The 25,818-nt window shown below is 35.4% G+C and overlaps 1 long non-coding RNA gene across 3 annotated transcripts in view; it reads left to right on the top strand.

Annotated features, from left to right (window-relative positions):
- The window catches only part of LOC121071169, a 150,027-nt gene that overhangs the window by 96,228 nt on the left and 27,981 nt on the right, over positions 1–25,818 (top strand). For 2 of the 3 annotated variants that reach the window (XR_005820412.1, XR_005820413.1), the window contains exon 3: positions 15,161–15,230. The exons of the other annotated variant lie outside the window; for it this stretch is intronic. This is a non-coding gene — a long non-coding RNA (uncharacterized LOC121071169). The remainder of the gene's footprint in view (positions 1–15,160; positions 15,231–25,818) is intronic. 3 annotated transcript variants of the gene reach the window in all.

Below are 25,818 nucleotides of genomic sequence, written 5' to 3'. Positions count from 1 at the left end.
TCCTCTTGAATCAGTGTTCCTTAAGAAAGTACTGATTTACAATAGCTAGGCTGATTTTACGTGTATATATATATATATATATATATATATAAAATTATATTTATATACATATATAAATATATGTATACATATCTAAGATATTTTCAAGAAGGTGAATGAGTGCAAGGTTCTTAAATGGGGCAGTATTCTCTTTCATTATATTAGCAGTTACTAAAATAAACAACATTATGGCTTCCTGGGGATGTCTTTCTCCTAGGATCCAATTAGGGTCACTGAGCTGGTCTAACCACTTGGTTTCAGGTGATTTAAAAATTACTTACAGTCTGATTCAATGGCTCAATATGCTCAACAACTGGGTCATAAATCCTTTTTGTATGTATGTTTCATTTTCTCATCCTAAGTTTGAGGGCACTATCTTACTGCTTCACAGTTACATTAAGATGTATTCATTATGGTTGGTAAGGTGCATCAAAGACCTGAGATGTAAAGCATGAGAGCTGCTGTTAAAATGGCAAAGATGACTAATAGGAACATAAATGCCAGTACTTTTATAGAAAAAGAGATCTCCTCTTTCCTTTTTTTATACCCTTTAGCTTCAGGGATTTCTTTTTCTTTCCTTTCTTTCTTTCTTTCTTTCTTTCTTTCTTTCTTTCTTTCTTTCTTTTTTAATTTTTACTTCTAAAGTTATAAAGCTTGATTCAAAAATTGTCTAGAATTCGTACCACCAAAGGCTAAGCTATAAATAAGTCTTCCCTCATTAGCTTTTTTTTAACGTTTAACAGTTACAATAAGTCTGTGGAGCATATGTCAAAGTTAGATATTAAATTCCTCAGTAAAGGGGGAAAAATGTGCATGCGATTTAAAATTTGTAATGAGGAAATGAGTTCTTGAATTATACTTTGATAGAAACCTGGATATCATTATTATTTTTTAATGTTATTCAGTATTTGTAATCTACACTCTTAACCTATTAATGAAAGTGAGAAAAAAAAATCACTGGGGACAATATTAAAAAATAACCTTTGCTAATTAAATTTTCAACTAAGTTTCATGAGTCTTTTACTTTCTCAGGAACACCTAAGCCACTTTAATTAAAATGTTTTACCCCACATGAAAATATGGGGTTGCATGCAATGAGTGATCCATGGACAAACCTTATTTTAAATGCGTTTGCTAGCATGCAAATACAAAAGTTTGTTGATGTACTAGAACAAAATGTTTAATGAGGAAATAGTATTCTACCTGTAATGTAAGAGGGCATGGTCAGCTCAAGAGGATGGTAGTGGGACTGTGAATCCCGTGTTATCCACTACCATCAGCTGTTTGCTAACTCTATATTTCAACTCCTTTTCTCTGCCTCCACTTTATCTGCTGCAGGGTACAATCATAGGTGCTGATCCCGAGAGAGTTCTAGTGTGTTAATTTGTATGCAGAATTAATTTTTCTGATTTAACTTACAGATCAAAAAAAAAAAAAAAAGAAAAAATATAGCATGACATAATCTAACAGTGGAGATAACTTTCACTTATCCACATTTCAAAACAAATATAAAGTTAAATACATACAGAGGGACAGTAAGCAACATCAGTTATTAACCAATCTATTGAAATGTTATGTTTTCTATCAGAAGGAGAAGGAATGCATTTATAATACCTGGGTAGCTAGGCTGCACTTTAAGAAAGTGTTTGTTCAATGAAGCATCAAAGGCCAAAAGACCAAGTGGCTAAAAAACTATTTTTCCCCTGAAACTTTAACTGAGTTAATTCTTTATCAAGAGGTCTGATTTATGATGGATTATAAAAATGACCATCTGATGTTTGTATATGTGTGGATGGTGTCCAATTCAAAATTTCAGGTTAGTATTTAAACCATAAATAATTCTGACACCAATTTTAGGGCTGGTCAATCACTTTATGTTGAAATACTGAACACTATTATTTAAGAAAAGTTGTTTGTTTTTAACTACTTGTTAGGAGACCTGGCATTTTAATGAAGATGTTAAACCAGAAATATTTTTTGTCAAAATACGATGCTGCAGTGCCTGATGGAAATTGACATTTGGGATCAGACATTTCCTGGTTGCAGCTCTCCCCTCCCTAACCATGGACAGTTAATCTGATTAAGTACCAGTAAAAACTGACGGGAATGTGAGCTTGCAAGAGACAAACTGCAATCCCCATTGAGACCCAACAGCTGTCTTCTCAAATTGTGAGAGTCTTCCTATTTAATCTGCAAAGAGGAGGACTGGGAAAAGGAGATACCAGAAGGCAAAGCCTAACAAAACAAGGAGAGCCTGCCAAATCTATTCTTATTTTCTTTACTGCTGCCAAAGAACCGAGCACAAATTATTATCTTATATACTCACTCTTTTTAATTTATTAATGCTCTTTCCAAACATGGAGGTTAAAAACAGCACTAATAATCTTTCTGCTGAAGCAGTAACTGAACTTCCTATGCTTTGTAATAGAGAGTAATAGCTCTTACCACCACCGCTGACCCTCTTATGTGGCCCCACAGAACATATGCCTTTAAGACACTGAAATGGAGCAAACAACAATACTAAAATAATTCCCACTAGATGGGAAGAAGTATGGATATATGCATGACAGGGGAGGGCAAAGGACAGAAGCTATGGAAAGAGCCTTAGTAGCTTTGGGAATTTCTGCAGAGTGATTTATTCAGCCAGCCTTTCAAACCTAGCATTCCAACAGATGTTGTGTTCATTTATAGCTCCAGCACTGCAGACAAGGTAATTCATCAGATGGAGTCAGAACTCAGGGTGGACTGCTGACTTTCAGTTGATAGCAATGAATACTTTGAACCATGAATGAGTGCATTAACCTATTTAATAATAACTTCAGTGTGTTCAGGAAGACAAGAGCATCCCTACAGCCTGACGTATGCAGAGATTGAAGAAGCTGGTCTGTCTCCTTTTGTTTAGTCTGTCTATATTTAGGGTGTTCAGAATATATTCTTTACCTTGTGGCCTTGCTATGTCAGGTGTAGGAGCACAGCAAGTCAGGAGCCTATTAATTCCAGCAATGATTTGAGCCTGGTCACTGTGCTGTAACTCCTATATGCTTCAGTAGGAGGTTCATTTAACAAATTCAGGGCAGCTCTAGGAAAGAGGGCCTACATGAAGTGTGTGGATAATACTTAAGTAATGCTTCCAAGATTGCTTGTGCCTTTTGCTACCTTGGTGCGCTGATTAGATACAGGCACCATCCAAACTGTGGAGAAGGTTTGTCTACAATCTTCATTTGCCAGTCATTGTGATCTCTCTGATCTGTTGCCTGGATTTCTTTCCTTCAGAGACTATAGAAATGGGGAGAAAGAAGGGATTTTGGTGTTTGACTGGCCTTGTCCTACCATAAGCTTGGGATGTGACGGACAGAGTCTGGAGCTGATAGTGCCTACCATATACACATCACTACAGGAACAAAGCTACAAAGAAGGAGTGGAAATCAAGTGGAAGAACAAATTTGCTGCTGAGTTAGAACGCTTCACCACTCTATTTCACTGCTGGCAGCCTGTAGTGTGTTGTTTTTTTTCTCCCTAAAATTTTCAAACAGAAGGTATTAGGCACAAATCTTTCCTCCTGACGTGGAAGTGGCTAACTTCTCAAAGCTCATCTAACTTTTTGATAATAGTTTATGTATAATATCCTATTAACCAGTCTTAATGAATACTAAATGATATTAATTTATACTACTTAGAGCCATTTTAGCACAAAGCATTTATAAATGAAAAGCCCAAGGTGTCCACTGGCATCTGTGTGGTCCCTTGCACTTTTCTGAATTACTTTAACATTTGTCTCATGAATTCTGATTTAGGATCAGAGAAGAAACATGAGCAAGTATTAACTGTAAGGTATCCAGGTCTGGAAATGGTCCATAGTGGACACGGTGGTGAGAGCAAAATAACAGCCAATACCAGAACACTTCATCTTTTTAAGCAGGGAATGTTATGGAAGTTCAATATTTACATAGAAAACACAGAATTGCTTTTTACTTAACTTGTGTGAGAAAATACTCTTTAGTAAATACCCTGTGCATAGTTTGGCTGCCCATATAGTCTAATCTGCCTTGCATAGGAAAGTAGAGGTATTAAAATGGGAAACGTATCTAGTGCTGCCTCTGTGCTTTATGAAATTTCAACAATCCTAAATGGGATCAAATCAATTAGTACACAATTCTATTATTCTTTTGCATTTAAAGAAACAAAACTTTAAAACATGAAAAACAAATATTTACTTGGTATTGGGAATATCTGATTGCATTGTTTTCCCTTTTAGCTCTTTCAAGGAAATTTTTATTAACTTATGGTTAGAGTTCTGATTTGTTTCAGACCCACAGAGAAGAGCTTAAGAATGAGAGAGATGCACTACAAGTCCTTTCAGGCCTATACTTTCTTCCTACATGTGGCAAAAAGAGATGAGCTTGTGATCCTGGTAGTTTCTGTGTTTTGTTCCCCAGCATCCTTCATTGATGTATTATGAATGGTTAAGGATAAATCTCTAATCATTTTAAAGTCAATTTATGAATGTTTCGAACATTAATTTATCTAATTCTTCCCCTTTTTGTATTGAACTTGCCTTTAGTGTCAGCTTCCATGACTTCATATCACATCCCTCTCACAGCTTAATCTAGTTCATTACCCATTGCATTAAAAAGTGCTTCTCTTTTATCTTGTTTCCAAAAATAACAATTTCTTCTTCTTTTCTAGCTGCAAGTATTGGTATTGATCGTACTGCTCAAAGAAGGAAAAATCATAGTGGGTTCTCTCTCCCTCCCCCCCCCCCCCCACTTCTCTGCCTGCCTCTGGTCACTTTGAGCATTGTGTGTTAGCTCTGCTGTTTTCAGCAGGAAAAAGATAGTGTAGTAAGAGGAAAAAACAAACAAACAAACATGATCTAAATCTTTCCATCCTCTTCTACCCATATCTGTAGTAAAGTGGTTATCATTTATGTTAAAATCAAAGTGTAGAGTCCTCATCTGTCTGGGACACTGTTGACTAGTTAGTCTGTATGAGGATAAGGGATATTTCTCATGCTTAACACTGTATGATGCCACATCACCATGACACTGATGCACAAATTTATTTTTCTTTAAGTTCTAGTTTCTGACTATAATTGCTGGATCAGTTACGCTAGATGGACAATGCTGTTTGGCACAAATACAGATATAGAGTGCATTGCCAGTTTTCTCATCTGTCTTTCTTAAAATGAAAAGAATGAGTCAAGATATTGGATTTAGCAATTCTGCTTCCACTGCCAGGACATTCTTTGATCTCTTAGCTTGTACTGCAGCAAGGCAATCAGTTAGTAGGAACAGTAAACATACTTTTTATGATTATAAAAGCTACTAAAAAGGCGTAAGTTTCACAAATGATCTGTATCTTCTGTAATTAATAGTTAAAAAAAGTCTGTTAGTATTTCCATCCAAAAGTTTTGTAATAAAAGATGCAGTACTCAGCTTTAGAAATCAGTGTTTGTCTCCATGTTTTTAGTGTTATTTTCTCTCTGCTTATCAGAACTATTGCCTTTCTACTAGAGAAATTGGAACTGACAGCAACCAAGTCTTTATTTTATGACTTGTGAATACTGAATTACTGATAATTGAAGTGCTGTTGAATAATGTTTATACGATGCCTTTCATCCAAGGGTTCCAAGTGCCTTGTGCTCATCAAACTTCATTGCAACCATGTGAATTAAAAGGCAAAAAATTGTCATGGTAAGTTTTCTATGTATTCTAAATGCATGTGAGAATATAAGTACAAATATACAAACATAATCATTTAGCAAAGGAACCAGATTTGCCTAACTATCTACGCAAAAAATGATACCCCTTAAAAATTATTTCTCTATTTATTTTCAGACTTTCGTTTCAGTTTTTATTGGGTATCTAACTGTGAAAACTGTGAAAAAGAGAATGTGCTTTCATTTTCTTTAACCAGATAGTGTCTGTTTTTTAGTTTTCTTGTGGTTTTATGTTGTTTTTGAATGAGATTCCTTAGCTGCAGTGTAAAAATGCACTTTTATGCTAAAAGTAAAATTACACCCAGAGTTAGCCACTGAAATGCTGCTATGTAAGGGGCCCTAGCATCATGAAGAAGTAGTGGTGGTGGACAGCAGTAGCGAGTCTGAAACACGTGATTGCTCCTGAAGACAATCTAATCGTTAAATCCCAAGCCTGTCAGACAAATGCACAGCTCTTTGTGCTTCCACAGAAAGTGATTCGGTGCTTCCCCCCACCATAACCTTACTACTCAGCACCTGCCAATGCATCTCCTTTTCCTATTTAAGAAATCTTATCAGAATCAAGTCAGACTTTTCATATATTAATCTGCAGTCTACTGTAACCTCTCATCATCTGCCTTCCCTTCTGTAGCCAAGAGAGTGAACAGTCTGTCACAATATGTAGTTCTTTTGTAGAAGGAGTGGAGCGTACAAATACTTCTGTGATATGTTAGTAGAAATTCAACTCTGGGTTATCCTGTGATTGTTGAGAATGCTAATGACGATTGAGCTATATTCCCCAGAAATTTCTCCTTTTGTGTCCATTCTTGACGTTCTTAGCTTCTTTACAATCACAGTGTTTTTTTGAAAAAGGAGGCATTCATTTATTCCATGATTTCAAGGCTAGACTCAGGGATATTTGAATAACTGAGAATGTGTTGTAGCGTGCCCAATTGTTGCTGACCTATTCAAACATGGACTGGAAGAAAAGTAGCCAGGAATATTTTATCGTACAACCAGTGGTGTATTTCAATGGCCATTTCTTCTGAGAGCTCCCAGTATGAAATACTTTTCAAATAAAATAATTACTGATAACATAAATTTAATAATTTATTTTAAAATATTTTAATTTTATAGATAACTACAGTTACCATGCTTGCTACATCTAAAAAACAACAAATAAGGGAAAACCCTGGAAACCACTATAGATACGATCTTAAGGCCTCAGTGCTTATTTAGAATTCTTCCAAAATCAGAAAGATATTTAGATACTGCCTTGGGCATCATTATAACATGTGACTGCCTTTTCTGACTGAAAATTTAACCTGATATTTGATTTTTAATAAGTAATGCAGTGATTTTTAATAAGTAACTGCCTAGAGTCAGAATAATTTCTATAGGTGTATTTCATTTTTGTGTTTCTTTTTTATGTTGAACTAGACAGTTTTCAAAAGAAATAGTCTGAGTTGTGGTAAAGAGGACACCTCCATCCCAATCAATATTTGTCTATATTTGCTAACAGCATGTTAACAGAGGAGAATATAAAATCTATTCCTTCTTATAATTCCAAAGTTTGGAAAGTTAATGGAATACTACAGAAAAAAGTGTAGCATAACACAAGTAATACAAGAACAAGATGCATGCCTTGTCAAAATTAAATGCATTTGAGACATCAGTAAGTCATTAAAATGCTCAGCTTCTAATTTTTATTTGCATTTTGAACACAAAAGGGCCAGAACATTTTATATTGTTATTGCTAGGAAATATCTAGACACCTGAAGTTTTCTTCACTAGAGTCCATCCCCACCCCACATTTTTGTAGGTGGAATGCAGCTGTGATGCAGAAGTAATTTCTTGATAACTGAACATAATGATGGATATTGTAATGGTACCTTAACTAGCTAAACATTGAAAGCATTTGTATTGATAATTCTTTATGATTCATTCATAGGATGGAAATGAAGGTACAAAGATAGAATGCTACCTCATTAAAAATTGAAAGCAGAAAAGCCCAAGTGACTAATACCTCTTCTAAAAATGTAACACGTTAATCTTGGGTCTGCCAGGAAACGTATATGGTCAGGGTTGAATGTAGAAATGGATGTAGGGTTTCCAGTGGATATATCCTCCTATTCAAGTAGTTAGCACTGTAATTCATTCAGTTAGGTTTTAGGAGGTGAAGAAACTATGAGGCTTTTTAGGGAGAACAGAAGTAGAAAAATGTGCCACAGGTACACACTTGCACACTATAGCAGATTGAGAACCAACTCATCTAACCCACGCATCCTGTTGTATGGCAAAAAACTATTCATACCAGTGCATATGAGAGGGACGCATCTCTGTCAACTGATGTCAGCTGATAGCTTTAACCTTGGTAATTTATATGTGCCACTGTAGTGTCTAAGCAATAGGTGTGTGTATTTGGTAGCAGTAAACTCGTGGTTTTAATTGTTTAACTTCTAATATCCACAAGTATCAAAGATTAAAATATGATAGCAAGACAAATTGCAGTTGAACTCACATATATAAGCAGCATTTCTCTTTCATTTCTCTGCATAATATCACATTCTCTTTAGAGCTGCTGTTGCCTAGACCTTTGTGTTGGAACTTAGCAATCATTTCATTTCAGTGACTTCCCTGATTCATAACAGGACTGCTTTGCCTTTCAGCATTGGAGCAAGGCCTGATCTATAATCCCTAGCATGCAGCTTGAAGGGCTCTGGCTCCATACCATTCTTAACCTTTTTACAGAAGTAAACACCTTGGTTTCCTTTTGAGAGGAGGTAATCTGCATGTTTGAAAGTATTTTCACCACTTCTTAAACTTATTTTAGCAAAACTTTTGTTTCACCTGAGAAAAGGCTGTAGTTCTAATGGGTTTCAACCTCTGCCAGTTTTTGAATGCCCATAAAAACTTTCCCAGTGGAAGATACATACAATGCATTTGCTTTCCATAATTAGTTTTTGTGGATCCCTTCAATAAATAGTCCATAGATCCCTGGAAAGAAAGACTGAAAACTGAGAACCACTGACTATAGTTTCTTCATATCAAAGAGTTTCAGATGGTTCTTTAAGGTCATTCCATTTTAGGTTTTAATACAATAACGCAAGTTTTCCTTGGTTTCAGAGTATTATCCAAAATAATCTGATTTGTTGTTCTATTCTAAAAAGGAAAACACATTATAGGGTAATAACACATCTCCTTTGTCTCAGGAATCCAAATGAGCATTGTTCTAATTTTGTAAATAGTGCATATTATCAGCAGCTGTATATTGAAAAAACATATTCGTAAGACTGTTAAATATGCACGTTATATCTACATACGGAATAAATCTTTGAAGGAACTCTCCATTTGTAACCCAGAAGGATAGTTAAACATGACTCATTCTGTAATTAAACTGAGGGAATATCTGCCAAAACATTTGTTAACATTTGCTCAATTTAGATTTGACTGAGATTTTTCGTTCTTTTGCCATGCCTTTTTTTTTTCTAAGATATTTTAACAATGTATTGACACTCAGAAACATTCACAGAAGTAAAATCATGTCCCGTGTTAAGAGAATAATTTAAAAAAAGGAAAAATGTCTTTGTGACTATATATAGAATAATCCTTTCATTTCATCAGATGGCAGTTGTTTTCAATCTTTTTTATTCCAGCCTCTTTTTTAATTTGTTTTGAAGAACTGTGTTAATCCAGTCTCCAGTCACGAGACAGAGAAGATTATATTGTTCTTATGCATTCAAAATTTCAACTTTTGAGTAATGAATGAATGCGGTGCTTCCAAGTAAAATATTGTAGAGGCATTCAATGGGATTATTTGTGGTCTTAGAGGTCCAGTGCACATCCAGTTGCATGCACAGGACTGAATACTAGAAGCAATATAACACGTGGCACTAGCAAAAAGGAGTGAAGGGACAGAAGGACAGATTCAAAGTCCATTGTGGCCAGATGACTAAGAATGACACTGATGCACTCAGTATCAAACATCCCATAGGTAATTTATCAACAGAAAATAATAATGAAAATGATTTTTGTGTTTATAAAGCAGCATCTCTGTTCTGGAGTTAGTAATACCCACTGTTAGAGCAAGTAGTTTTATAATCTGTAAGAACAATCCTTGTTTACACAGTTGTCTCATTAAGAAAGGCTTTGTAGTTGATTATAATTAGAAACATATAATGTAGAATTACTATTTGATTTTTCTCTTGGAATAGCACACTGTAGTCCCTTGGCAACCCCTTTTTCAGGGTGAGGACTGTATACACTAATGCTGAGCTTTATTTAAATGGAAATGCTCTACATTTTCCGATATGAACATTAGTCTTAGCAACTTTGATACTTATAAGAGTTGCAGGGAAATACAAAACATTTCTAGCTGGGCAGGACAACGCATCGTCTTAAATGTGTTTTAAGACATTTACATGTTTATAAATTCTAAAATAAGAATATTCTCTTACATAGTGCACAAAGCGTTAAATATAGGTACTATAATGAGTTTTTATTTAACCTATCAGTATTAGCAACAGAGCATAACGGATGAAGAAGTCTTAACTCAAGAGTAAAACATATCAGACATCTGTCACTCTGGTTGAGGGGGAGGTATATCAGAAGCCTTTTGTGTTAGCATCATTACTGGAAGAGCTCTGCTCACGTACTTTAGGAAAGGATCCTTAGTTAAGTTCAACCTGTGTAACAAAGCTCCTGTGCTCATTAGCAGATGCTGAAGTGCCTTGCCCTCTCTGAAGTGTTTAAATTGAGTCTTTGGGCTGATGTGTGAAGGTTGAAAGGAACATTTTTCACCATATGCTCTCTTCACTGTACTCTTCTAGTGTGTCTGAACTTGTTTTGAGCTAAGGCAACTAAGTGAGTAATGATACTGCTTTTAACTTGGTCCATGCAAAATTGAGACTGTATCTGTACCATATTCTGTCTTCCCAAAGAAACCTACCGCACCAAGAAATGTGTTTGGTTAATGCTACTTTGCAGACAGGGTTGTGTACATGAATACTGTGGGTGTGAGGTAAGATTTTCTATGACTTGTTAGTCTGGACTGAAACTACAAAAATGTATTTGCATAGCATCCTCCCTTAAATTTCCTGTACACAAGAGGAGATGAAGTATTCCTGTCGGCAATGAGGGAGAAGGACTGTATGCAGCAGCTGTGCTATGGGCAGCAAGGGCCACACACATGCTCTTATGCTTTCTAAAATGCAAAAGGAATATTTTTTCTTTGTGATATACGTATTTATACGATTGCTGCACTGCCCTGTGATGATAATGTCATTCACTGGTCACTTAGGTTACTGCTTTGTGTTTTCCCTCTTCTCTTTTACAGCATCAAATCATAAAAGTTGTATGTGAACAATTTAAACTTGCTAAAGTTTTGGTGACTCTCTCAGCCACTGCAACTGCGTAACACTGCATTTGTGTAAAGTGTATCTCACTCCCATTATAAATATTAAATGCGGTATAAATAGATACTGAAGTATCAGGAAAATTACATGCTGGGGAAGAACCCAGGAAAGCCTTCTGAAAGGCTAGTGGAAGCATGCAGTCGAGCAAAGAGAGTATTTTCTGTTCTGAGCTCTAAAGAACATGACAAATAGCAAGAAGTTGCTGAGTGTTTTTCAGCAATGGATTGGGCTTGTCAAGTAGCTTAGCACAGCATAATCAACAGATTTGAAATTTCTCTGATTTACACCTAAATCCTTTAGAAACCATTTATTACGGAAGCTGCTATTTGTCTTGTGAAATTTAATGTCATTCTTGGCTGACAAGGTAAACATATGTTCTAGGAAGGGACAATCAGTAAAAAAGGAAAACAGAATGTGAGTCTCATTTTACTTTGAGAATATAAGTGCTTGCATTCTCTCTCTTTAATGCATGTTTAATGCATTAGACCCTGCTAGCTGCTGCAAGAAGCTCTCTTTGGCATAGATTTTTCTTACACAGCTTCTTTTCTGGATGCATGTTGAAGTTTTTGGTTGCAATGACCATTAATTTCATTTTTTTATTCTTTGTCTCCTTGTGCAAACCCTTCTCAAGTGGCAACACTTTCACAAATGAGAACAGAATTCACGAGGTGGCAGGACCTCAAAGTGTTTTACTTGTTGGAGTCCTTTTGTATGTAGCTGAAGGTTTTCTGTAAAAGCTTTGCTAGAAAACATATGGAAAAGTTTGTATGTTTACAAGTAAGCTCCCGTTTGGCAGATATTAAATAGGGCAGTAGTTCACAACAAGGTAAACATCTGCAACAATTGCTTGTAAAATCATCACCATGTGGTATTTCTGAGAAACAAAATGAAGCAGCTGCTGCTCTATTATTGAGAGTTTCCTTTGAAAGCTTTTTTTTTTTTTTTTTTTTGAATGGAAAACTGAAGATAGAGAGTGTTCTTTGGTTGTTTTACTAAAGTTCCTCTTAACCAAAGACATTATAAAATAACAGTAAAGACATGTTTTACATCTGGGATTCATCCCCCGTCTTTCGCCTCTGGGTTAGGTCTGGACATCAGCTGGCAAAAAGAAATAGGCTCCTCTTGGAGCCCATTGTGGTTATGATGTATTTCATCATTTGGCAATTTGGATTAGGTTTTCAGAAGTCCAAATATAACCCAAATGTCCTTGATGTGACCGTATATGGAACATTTTTAGCAACATACTCTGAGTTTTAGATGATGTATATGCAACATGGTTATTCACTTCCTAGAAGAAATAAATAGTTTGTCTCTCTTTAAGAAAAGGCTACACTAGGCAAAGGCATCACTTTTTTTTTCTCTGAACACGTCATTCTTCTGACACCAGCTGCATGCTACCTTCTATTAACCCAGTTTTAATTTAGTAGGAAATATCTGAACCAAGAATTCTGGTACTTGCAGCAAATGTGGTACATTTAATATTTCCAAAAATGAACCTGGAATCTAATCAGAACCATTAGATGTTATCCTGCTTGCTCTGCTAAATCTTCTTAAATGTATCACTGGAACAAAACCTGTGGCCCTTAAGGTAGTGTACAAGCAACAGAAAACAAACAACAACAGCAACAACACATAAGAAGTGGTGTTACTTGCTATGTAAAGTAAGGTATATTATAACACCCAACACAATGTAGATAAGGGAGATCCATTGAACTAATATGTCTGATCTCTATGAGAAGTAACTAGAATACATTCAGCAGACCCACACGCTAAGGATTAAAAAACATACCTAGGGCATGACATGTAAAAAATCAGTTTATTCTTTAAATGCTAATTAAAATATTGTGTGAGGATCAAGCTAGCTAGCTGAGAACACTGTGGCTTGCAAGGTTGATTTGTTTGTTTTCAAATTGCTTTCAAATTTCCTACAAGGCAAAAAATGCTGTTATGGGATGCCAATGTATGGTATTTCTTAAATAAATATTCTCCCAGGGCCTCTGGAACAAAGAAAATAAATCAATACCATGACCGTTATTGTTGCTATTGGCTGCTAGAAATCCCAAGTCTAGCACTGTAATTGATACTGTGAATCTAAGGATTTTGGCTTTGTGGTTTTGTAGTAAAAAAATCATCTGCCTGTCATCCGCCACCTGATCACCGTGACAAACTGGCACTGGGTCCCCATGCTCCCTCTGCTTGAAAAATCCTGAGGTTTGCCCTGAGCTGGGAAGCCTACCAGCCAAGAATAATTTCTATGGAAATTCACCAAGTGAATTTGCTTTGTAGCAAACTGTCTCACAAATACATCCTGAAACCAACTTCAGGAACCAACTTCAGCTTGACTTTGAATAGATTTTCTGAACGGGTCTGGACCCTCGTGCACTTTGAAATAATCCATGCGTGGTTTGTGCGAGCTTTGTCTTTAATTCAGCGGGAACTCGTCAAATTAAAAAATTTGAACAAAACACATAGGTATTTTATAGAGAAACTTTGCTTTCTAGAAACTTTCCATGTGCTTCAGTAATGGTGCAGGAATAGTCATGATGGCAAGGGGGAAACATGAAGGAAGTTTCTGGTTGTGTTGAAAAACGTGGATGAGAATCATACAGCTCACAGTTGAAGTTAAGCAAATCAGCCCTTGGTCCAGGATATAATTTCAGGCAGTGAGGCTGATAAGTGTGACTTATGACTGCACTTACCAAAAAGACACTGGACTTGTCCCGTGAAACTCTCAATGCCATATTGATTCTTTGTCAGAATGGTTTGGTTTATTCATTGTGACGATGGAGAGACCAGTCAGGTTGGATGATTGGCATTGGTCCTTTATGGGAACAAGTTTTAGGGCCTTGACTGTTATTTCATTTTCCTTTTGTTTTTCATGACTCCTTAGCATCACAGGGTTGTTTATTTTGCTAGCACACATTAAGAAACCTCATTCAGATTGTGAATACAGTAGAATCCAATGCCTTGTGTATGCATCTGTAGCACTAAGAAAAAAAATTCTCTAACACATTTTCTGTCATGCATAACTTGTTTTTGAATTCCCTCCATTCATGGAAATGAAGATCAGAATGAAACTGTCCAGAGCTGTCAGAACACATTTTTCAGAGTTATACTTAAACAAACAAACAAACAAAACCAGCCCTAATCCTTAAACAATCAGTAGAATATCCTTTAGAAGTGGGGAGGCAATGCTTTACCTGTATTATCCTTGCAGTGACAGGAATGTTATCAGAATTCTATGTCTGGTTCCAGACATAAAAAATGAGAGCAAAATATTCAAAGGGAAAGAGTTATGAAAAAAATTAAATCTCCAGAAAATAGGGCTTGTAATAGTAGATTAAACTTATTATGGTCTCTTCATTCAGGAAAAAATAAGAGGTAGGTTGGCCTTAGTCCAAATATATCTGTCCCTACTGAGAAGGTCTGACATCTGACAATGTCCATGTATTTTATTATGTTTTTACTTTTGAGCTGTAGGATTAGTTGAGATATTTACAGCATACTAGATTACAGTACATACTAGAAGTTAATGTAGTCTTTTGAGTCAACTGTTCTCTGATATTCAGTCAGCTACAATTCAGCTGTAACTGTGCCTTATAAATTCATTTTAAGTAGTAGTAGTGATTTGTGAGAAGGTAGATTAAGGGCATTTTCAATGTAACAAGACTCTGTTACTTGCTTCTATCATTAAAATAGAAGTATTTTCTTATATTTGCAATAATATTTCAGTAGAATCAGGAGAGTGCGTTGGCTGCCTAAGAAAACTCTGCCAGGAATCTTTCATTATCCATGTAAACCTATGCAGACGTTTCCTTGAGTTGCAACTGTGATAGTTCATTTTATCATTCAACTGGTAGACTAAAACAGTACATTGAAGGAAATACATTTCTCTGTTATATTTTACATTTATCTATTTAGTCATAACATGTTTTGCTTTGTTCCAGTTCACCTTGCTGTAGTAGTTAGGGACAAAGAAAGTGTAGATCATAGTTTTTTTTTTCTTCAGATTCTATAAATATTATCCCACACTTGAAGAACTATTAAAAACTTGGAATCTAGCAAACAGGAATGTAAATGTAAGTAAGAAGTTGAGTTGGTAGTTCAACAGTATATATACGAAATCATCTCTTTTGTGATTTGTCAAGCGTAACTGAATCCCTAAGGGAAATTATGCTTGGCCAGTCATTATGGTGAATATGCAGAAATACTGATAAAAATAAAACAGATAACTGGTCTTGTTTTGGTAACATTTTCAGTGTTTTTTTTTTTGTTTGTTTGTTTGTTTTGTTTTGTTTTGTTGTTTTTCCCTTCTTCTTTAGTTTGTGCTGGTAGCAGTCTACCAAAACTTAATTATTTCAAATTGTGGCATGTAAGAAAACTGCTTTCTCTTAGCTTTAAACACTGGATTACTTCTGTTCTTATCTTATATTTGCTGTAATCATTTTTTGTTTAGTAAATTGCTTTGGGCATTACACTTCAGGCTGAAATTTTAAGGGTAATTTTTGGTAAATGGGACATCATTTCTTCTAACATGCTTTCCTCCTTAAAGCTGTTTCCGCATTCACATTTTAGAACATTTAATTCATCTTTAACTCAGAAATGACCTTTGTCAGCTGTCACTGTCAACTAGGCATTACTACTCTTGACAGTTACTGTCAGTTCTGAAGAGATGTAAATCCCTATGCTATCTTCCACAGGGCTGGTAAACTCAGCTTCTCGGAACTGTGGAATATATCACGGAATAAAAACAACCACCCACATGCACAGTAAATACTATTTCTTCAGAAAATAACTTGCCCTACTTACTATCTAAAATAGGGACAAATATTTAATGTACCACATAGTTAAAATAGATTAGAGTGACATTTAGATCACATAATAAAAGGAATGGTGAAAGGTCCATATATTCTGGCTTGGTTAGAGATTCTGTATATTGCAGTTAAACGCAAAAGGATGAGGAGGTTGGTGTTGACTACTGGAAATAGCTAATCAGCTTTTTGAGAAAGGAGTGCATTTTCAGTTAATCCATCCGTTTCTTAAAAGTACTGGCAAGCAATGGAAAGGTTCCTAATACTTATAGTAAGATTAATGAAAGAAAATCAGATTAATGTAAGATTAATGTAAGATTAGTGAAAGAAAATGAAATATCAGGTTTCATTAAAAGCTAAAAGGTCATATTAGCAAAAGCCATCTGAGTAAATAATTATTTCAAATGCTACACCATAGTTTCTGACTTCTGGAGTCAAAAACAGTGCGTAAGGAACAATTACCAAGGATTGAACCAAATCACTTGAGAAGTCCCCTAGAATATTCACTAGGTTGACAAATTAAAGGACAAGCCTGATTCAGAATTACATAATCCTCAATTTATTTTTTAGTTTCTCGTGTGGAAGTGGAGGAAAGCACTAGAAGCCAAGACAATGCCTTATTTTTTTTTAACATGATCATGATTTTTGAAAACTTTTGAAACATAAGAACACGTTGAGGAAGTTAGACTGTACTTAAATGTAGTGAATGATTTGGGACCCAATGACACAGGTTTATTGTTGGTCAGAAAGCTTCACAAGCCAGATAAATCTGAGAATAATCTCTCTCAAATGTGTGTGCCCAAGTGTGCCTAGGTTTGTGTGTGCATGTGTGTGTGGATGTCCAGAGAAAGAGAGAACTCTACTCACATACATTCAAGAAATTAATTTCATATATGTATTCTGATTTATTTGTTTTGGTTTTCTGAATCAAGGCTGCTAGGATGAATAAGTGCCTTCCACTGCTGTTAAATCCCTCTGTTATGGATTTGGGATAGTTTCTCAGGCAAGCTAGAAGACAGATGCAGAGCAGGAGAAACTCACAGATGAATTCTTCTTCCTTTTTGTTCTGCATGACTGTCCTAGAGGAGTAGAATATGAGGGGAAAAGGGAAGCTGTTAGCTCTTTTCTCTACCATTCTAATTTTCTTCCTATTCTTAATCTGTTGGTTTACTGTGCAATCTTGGAGAATCAGGGAGGAAAACTGTGTCTGATAGTGATGAGTTTTCTTTTTCACTTGCTATGTACCTCTTCCTTTCTGTGTCTGGCCTTAAAGGTAAAACCTCTTTTCCTATTAAGAATTGGACAAAAGAGGGAAAACAGTTATTTCTGTAGCTATTGAGGAATATAGTAAACATAAGATTCGATCAGGGAAAGTTTTGTTAACGACTGGTCTACCGTGCTATTAACACTGCCTCTTGGGAGGGAAAGGGAGTTTAAAATTCATGGTACTTTAGAACTGAGACCTGACAGCAGGTGAAACTGCAGGGACTGGTAATGAGAGACATTTTGATACCAGCAACCCAGTAAGTGATAGCTGATTGCTCATCTTTGCTATGTATTTTCATGTTTAACCTTGCATTTTCTACTCATGCTGTAAACATCATTTGTAAAATTTCTGCTCTTCAACTGCAAAACATTGTATGCAAATGTTTTCTTTATATTTTATTCTTCTCGCTAACTACTGTCTGATATTGTATGTAGAAACAAAAGGGGTAGCCTTTGTATGTGAAGAAAATGCTTTTAGTCTTCCCTACAAACTAGCAAACAAATAATTTCAGTTCCAGACCTCAAGAGATGTGCTTTTCACATGCATACACAGTAAATTATGGACTGGGAGATTTATTCTTTTCAGACTAACACAAGAACTGTAAGCTATGTACAGAACTGAAAATAAGGGGAGTGCTGCTTTGCTTCTGTGTGATTGTGACCTGGGGAAAATTGGTGTAAGATCTGTGGAGTGAGGAAAGAATCATCATATTGTCTTCTGTTTCTTCCTTGTCATAGTGAAATGTCTAAGAAATTATTCAGCTTCTAAGAACAAAACTCTTACAATGAAACCTGAGATTCAGTTGGGCTAGAAGTGGGCTGCCAAGGGGGAGTTATATATGGTTTTCTCTCTGTGTTTCTTTTGGGAATTCCAAACCATCAGAGAAGTCAAATCTTAAAAGCTTCAATAGGCTGACATTACTGATTAATAAGAAGCTGCTTCCATAACCCAAGAATACTAAATGCTAAGACCAACCTAATCCCAAATGAACAATCTTCACGTTAAGAGTCTTATTCCGCCATAAATCCACAGGTGCATCTTTCAGTGATGTCAGTGGGAATTGTCTGGTAGGCTAGAGTAGTATCTGTCCCTAAGGCATCAGATGATTTAGATCTTGAAGAACAACTAATAAAATAAACATGTAGCGGTTGAGACAATTTAGTCATTTCACGAACGTTAAGTGCCTTTTACACACATGAAATAGCTACAAAAGGAATAAGATATTGATTTTAAAGTAAAATTCCATACAAGATTTTTCAGAGAAACAATCTGAAGATATTTTTAAAATGTTATTAACAGAATTAACAAATAGCACATGAAAATTTAGTTGTGATGGTGAAACAGAAGAGGTTGCTAACGGTCTGAATTATCACTCAGAGAAAAGACTCAGGCCTTTTTTCCCCCTGGATGTGCCTTTTGCCATTATCACCTTTTTAAAATACCGCAGACTATATACCACAACCACAGCTCTGTCTCCTTTTTCCTTTTCCTGACTTGCCTATTTATTAGGTTTTTGGCAAATTTCCAGCCACCTCCAGCAGTGATAGTTCATTTACGTTGTATAGAACAGGGCACTCTTTCAAGTTGTGAGATTAATTTGAGTTGGTGTTGAGAAAATATTTCAGAATTTGGACCCAGATTATCAATACTTTTTTTTTTTTTTAATTCAATTTGGGATTGAGATTTGAACTTAATTTTATCCACCTCTAGTTCAAATTTTGAAGGGAAATTATTATATGTAACTTCAAATGTCTCTCTTTTTCTCTCTCTCATCAGCTGTCACAGAGATTCCTGATTTTTCTTATGCAACCCAGCTGTACTTCAGACTGCTTGTTTCTCTTGAAATATACATGTGAACAATCTGAGAAAGAGTAGAGAACAGGAGCAGAAAGTATATCAGACTAGAGGCAACAATGCTATATAATTACCTTGGGAATTATGGTGCTGAAAAATTTTTCATGTCAGAAAACAGCTACAGTGTTGTGAACAGCAAATAAGAAGCAAAATTTGTCTATCAGTATCATGAAAATCATCACAGAGAATTAATGAAATTCAAGTGGTTCTGTATCAATGACAATAAGAATATGATTGATTAGTTCAATACCCAGTAAGTTAAGAAATACCATTTAGGGATGATGAAACTCCCAGAAATACCTTTTGTAATAGTAAAGACTGACTGATGTACCAAAAGGCTAGGCAGACGATGCAAAAGATTAATTTGTGCAGCTTTGTGAGAATAGAACCTGTGGGCACATGGTCCCCTAGGGATCACATAGCCTAGCTGGCCTTTTTATGACTTAAATGACAGAATATTAGGCTGAAATTTTGTAATTGAAAATGAAATTACTCTTGTATGGCTTTTATTGTACTTATTCAGCAGTAGTTGCTGTCTTTAGACCTGCCCTTAGATCTGCCATTATCTCTTAGTTAAGAGGTTAAACAAACATGAAACCAAAAGTTAGTTACAGAAACTGTTTCGACACCCTCACTCATACAATGTAAATCTCTTAAAGAAGAAAGACCTGTTGAATTGAAGGTATTATTACTTTGTGACCTACAAAATTGATTAGATAAGTTACGTTGCCTGCAAAATTTGGGATAGTGCTTAGTGAATGTCTCTAGGTGTAGATACTTCACTGTTCTGTTAGGAAGTGGCTCTAGACCTTAAGTAAAAACATTGTATTGCTTGAATCAAAATCCTCAATATGAGGATAACAGCAAGGCCTGTTGTACTTAATGATGTACTGTATTTGAGCTAATATCTTTTGGGAAAGACCTGGAGGTTCACAGTGCCTCTCTGAACTAAGCAGCTGTGTTACAACATGTTTTCTGCAAGGTGAACAGTAATTTGCATCTAGTACTGAGTTCAATGTACGTAGTGTGGTGAAGGTGACATCTCCAAAATGATTTGATAGTTTCTTGCAATGACACCGAAACTGAGGTCTGATTCAGTAGGTGAATGCCCTTGATTTGTCTTTCTCTACTGCATTAGATTTTCTGTTGCAGACAAAGCCTGAAGACATTGTAATACATTGATAAAGCTACAAGTCTGGCAGATATCGAGTGAAAAAAATGTACCCTCTAAACCAGGGCCTGCACCATTTTTCATATTAAGGGATTCTCTGCCAATGCTAGTTTATTGGCTATTTTACCATTGTACTTAAGAAATTGCAAACTTAAGATAGTGTTGTCACAACTTGTGATAGCTGATAGATATCACAAACTTGTGATAGAGTAGTTAATAAAAATCGTAAACTGCATTAAATACCATTAATTTACAAATCAGTCTTCAAAAAGGTTATCTATTGAAAAGTCCCTTGCTTTGTTGCTTACTGGGATGCCATTATCCCCACGACTATTTCCAAGAACACTAGAAAGGTTTAGACAGCTTTTGAGGTAAACATTTCAGATGATACTCTTTTTCTATTGTTGAGTGTACACGAGTTCTTCTGGTTAACCCAAGGCAACTGTCACTTGTTTTTCTTCCAGTTCAGTTGATCAGTGGTTGATCTGACTCATTTTCACCCATCTTTAAAATGAATTTAGAGCTTTGAAACAGTCTTTCAGAACACCAAATCACAACAGAGAGAAATACATGTTGAAATCTAGTATTATGTCTAAAACATTTTCCTATCCTGAAATCTAAAGTGAAGAATCTAGTTATATAAGTTTTATTCATGTGTGGTCTTTTGCATAACTGCTGAAGAAATGGCAATACATTGTAAAACTAGAGAGCTGCTTCCAACTGCCATGTCCCTGTGGATGATAATGCTATTATTTCTTTACATGGAAATTATTTTTCTACAACAACTACATTTTTATGATGAAATGTATTTGGTATATTCTAAGTCAGAGTATTTCTCCCACTGAGCTGCAGTTCCATCTGGAAAAAATGCAGTCTTTCTGAAATTTACTTAAATTAGTAGGCATCAACCTCTTAATGTTTTGTCTTAGCCACATACAAAAGTGTTGAGAATAGAACAGAATAGTTCAGACGGATGGGTTCTACAGAGATCATCAACTCCAACTGCCTGATCATTTCAGGGCTCAACAAAAGTTCAAACTTATTAGTGAGGGCATTATCTAAATACCTCTTGAACGCTGACAGGCAAGGGGCATCAGTCACCTTGCTAGGAAGCCTGTTCCACTGTTTGACCACCATCACGATAAAGATTTTTTTCCAAATGTCCATTCTGAATGTTCTCTGGCGCAGCTTTGTGCTGTTCTCTCACATCCTATCATTGGTTACTAGGGAGAGGAGACCATAACTCCTTTTCCATTTTTACTCCTCAGGAATTTGGAGAGAGCAGTGAGATTGCCTCTCAGCCTCTTTTCCTCAAGACTAGGCAACCCAGGTGTTCTCAGCCTCTCCTCGTAGGACATGCCTTCCAGTTCTTTTGCCACCTTTGTTGCCCTCCTCTGGACACTTTAAAGTATCTTAACATCCTTTTTGTGTCGTGGAACCAGAACTACACACAATATAACTGCACACAGTATTCAAGATGAAGCTACACTGATGCTGAATATAGTTGGAGGGTCACCTCTTTTGACCAGCTGGCTACACTGTTTAATGCACCCCAAAATGTGGTTTGCCCTCTGGGCTGCCAAGGCACATTGCTGACTCATGTTGAGCCTTCTGTTGACCAGCACTCCCAGGGTGAAAACTGAAAGGAAACAAGATAAATTAAAGAAAACAAGATAAAACATAAGAATTAGGAATTTTGAACATGCTATCATAGACTAAATGCAGTAGATCATCTGCTCAAACATATAGTCTTTGACAGTGGCAGATAATTCATGGGAACAATTTTTGGCAGACCAGATTGGAAAAATTTGCTTTCAACTGAAACTTCTTTTTAAACCTCAGTTACTAGGTCTCCACTGATATCATAAAGCACAATGATTTATGTCTTCTCTGAAACTTGTATTTTAAAAATGTTTTTTTTTTTTTTTAATTAACAATTAGAGGTTTTATTTTACTTTGCTTTCAGAAATGTCAGTATCTTCAGTGTCAGCGTAGATATAAATTTATTTGCAACTGGTCACTCATCTGCAACTGTAGTTGATCATTTACAGAAAAAAAAAAAGTACCTTCACTTGGAGCATGGCTGTGGTAGCTTGGAATGTTCTCCTGTTTATTTGTCCCATTCATTTGTCCCATTTTAGATAGTACTCATCTGAGTGAGGAGATGAGGAGTCATGTCATATGGATTGCTCATAAGCAGATTGCAGAGTACTTACTAAAATATTCAAAGTATGATTTTTTTTAATTGGATACTCACTGGCATTATCTCAAGGTAGCAATAAAGAGCAAGTCATTAGCCATGTTTTAGAAAAAACTAATATTCTCTTGTGTATGATTTCAAAATGAATGCATTACTTTCCATCTCTGAGGGCTAGTAAATAGATAAAACTTGTAAGGACTGTAGGGTGCACAAATACTCTACTGATACGAAATATAAATATCTAGCATCTAACTCTGGATCTGTGTTGTCTACGCAAAGGCAAGGTCAGATGTAAATGGGATTAGCAGTGTGCATGAAGTTAAGCATGTCCATAAATGTCTGTAAGGCTTTAGTTATTCAGTGCACTCATTATCTCAATTTGTTGTTTCATGGAATTCTTCCAAGTATCTCATCTAATCAGATCCTCCTGCAGGCACAACATATGCTCACAACAGCATTAGCTATATATAGCTCCTTCCACAATTGTGGAAGATCAATGGAACATTTTTATTGCCAGTGTATGTACGTATCCGTGAATTATCGTGTAGGAATTAAAATCCCTTAATGAGATTAGTAGGTTCTAATGAGTATAAAGCTGATAGCAGAAGTGTCATTTTTTAGATAAAAGCATTATAATTAAATGCAATGTATAAACAAATATACAGCAATGTAGTATAAATAACATAAAAGATAAGTTTATAATTACAGACTAAGTAGTATAATTCAATTAAAAAATAAGCTTGACACTATTGCTTGTATACCAATGTAAAATATAATTTAAAAAAATAGAAAAACAAAGTCATTATGATGAATGAAAATCAGACATGTTCTTCATTGAAAATGTTTACGCCAGTAGTAAGGCATGTTTATTTCAGGTACCTAATGAAAAACCTTTGATATTTAAGCTTAAAATGCAGGTGGCAAATAGCCCAGACAATTCTGTTGTCAGTAATGCTCTTGTAAATCTGTTGAGTTTATTGAAAGTAGAGTTGAGTTATTATTGAAAGTAGAATAAAATGTGACAAAAGATTATGGCCTATTTCTGCTGCCAATATTACTTGAAACATATAAAAACAGCAGAATCTGTCTCTTTAGGGCTTGAAAATACACAATAGTTTTTTCCCATTTACCCACCCTATTTGAATTGCTTTCAACAACAAAACTAAGAACATTCCAGTCTTACTTTAGAGCTGGCTGTAAAATACCAATATTAATATGGCTAAATACCTTTACCTGCTGAATCGATTAAGCATGAAACAGTTGAAAATTACAATTTTTTTAATCAGTGTTACTGTCTTTGTTTCTAGATATACAATTCCCTTTTGGCCTTGCTATTCAATATATTCCTTTTATAACAGCTGAAAAAATGGTGCTGTGAAACTAGATATTAAACATTTTTTCCTTATAATCATATGACACTTATATTTATATCAAGGTTCATGATAGCTAAATAGAAGAATTCAAATATTAAGACTTTCAAGCAGTGGAGAATATCAATGGAGTTAATTTCAAGTGAACTTGAACTTAATGTGTCTGAAATGCAGGTGAAATATTAAGGATTGGAGGTGGGGGACAGGAGGAGCTAATGAAGTGTAGGTTGATCTTGAATCTGAACATGCCTTTTTTTTTTAAATAATATGTGTGGGGTCTACTATTATACACTCATGTTATTGAAAGGACACTGATTAGATAATGTAGTCAATGTTGTTACTTTAATAGCTATTCATGAAAATTCCAGGTTTCAGCTGAAAATGATATTGAAATGATTATTTAAATATAATATATTTAAATGATATTTAACTCCAGATACTATTTGATTTTCAAGGTAAAGTTCAGGTAGGTTTTCAACACTACTTCTTTCAGGAAAAAAAAAAAAAAAAAAAAAACAAACAAAAAACCTACTTAAGATACAACTTCCATTTGCTTCTTTACCTTCTGTGTGTTCCTTTGAGCAGATGTCAGCACTTGCGAACACATGCAAGTGCTAAGAGGTCCTGAAGTTACAAATGAGTTACAGGCATTAAGACCATAAACAATTACCAACAGTATGGTTTTGTTATCTAAAATGCAACTGTGTTTCTTCCCTATGCATGCATTCCTATAGTGTTTGGGAAAGTTTGGCACTTCTTTTTTATTTGGATTTTGTAATACACAGAAATTTTCCAAGTGTATAACAGAAAGAGAACAAAACAGTGAGCAAGATTAAAGCTTAAACTTTGCCCATACTGGTAAAGCCACTTCTGTCTCATCTTACCCCTCCAAAATCCAACTCAGTAACAATGAAACCAAAATTGACTACCACAAGAATATGATTCAACTTCTTTCATTTACTTGTTGTAATTTTACTTCTTTCCATTTCTGTAGGGATGCAAATGAGACGGGGGAAAAAAAAAAAAAAAGGAAATTTTTGAATATCAGCAATTATTCTATGATTCCAATCAATAATATTTACATCAGGGGTTTCACACTTAATCTACAAAAAAGAGAGGTTTGAACCTGTAAATGGAAATGTCACCAGTGACAAATAGATAAAGAAGGTCCTGGCTTTGGATCTAAATTAGTCTGTAGTAAAGCCAATCCAAAACAAAAGCAACAAACACACGCAAAACCACCACCAACAAAAAAGCAAACACAAACATACTCAAACTATTGTTCCATGTCTCCAATAAAACCCAATTTAATAGTTCTGGCTTTGACACTTCCAGGCATGTTACTTTCTCAGCAACTGTAATCAGAATATAAGCCTTCTAATTTAATTGTAAACCTTACTAGGGGCATATATACCAGCTGCTTAAGTTTGAAAGTCAGCTCTGAATAACATAATATATTATGCAAATACAAAATATTTTTAAGTATCCCTTCAAAGCAGCTGAAGTAGTCATTATTTCCTTCCCAAAGTCTGCAACTTTGTCTTCCATATGTCCTCCAAGCATTAAGAAATATGAAGGGCAAAATAAATGCTTCATTCTTTACCCTATCACAAAACACTGCCATGTGAAATTGCTCTGATAAAGGTCAGTCATTTACATAACTTTGATCTTGTTGGAAAGGAAGGTGAATGCAATGAAAGAAATGGTATTTTTGCCCCTGCAATTTAGTCACATGCACGCACGGAACCATTTAATGTAATAAAGAAAAAAAATGTAAGCAACAGTTTTTCTATTTCAGGTGTAGTAGGAGTTCCACACATGACAGCCAGCAGTGTATTAACACTTGTTACCACCTTTGAAAGTTTTACATGCAGAGCCAAATGACTTGAATTTGCATGGCATAAGCCTAAAGCCAGTGAGAGTGAAATAAAAGGTTGCCTGTCTTACATATGCACACAAATATGAAAAGCTCAAAAGACAAAAATAGAAATATT

Source organism: Cygnus olor, chromosome 5 (genome assembly GCF_009769625.2).
Source record: "Cygnus olor isolate bCygOlo1 chromosome 5, bCygOlo1.pri.v2, whole genome shotgun sequence".
Taxonomy (NCBI): Eukaryota; Metazoa; Chordata; class Aves; order Anseriformes; family Anatidae; genus Cygnus; species Cygnus olor.
This window is presented reverse-complemented; position numbering and strand designations above follow the sequence as displayed.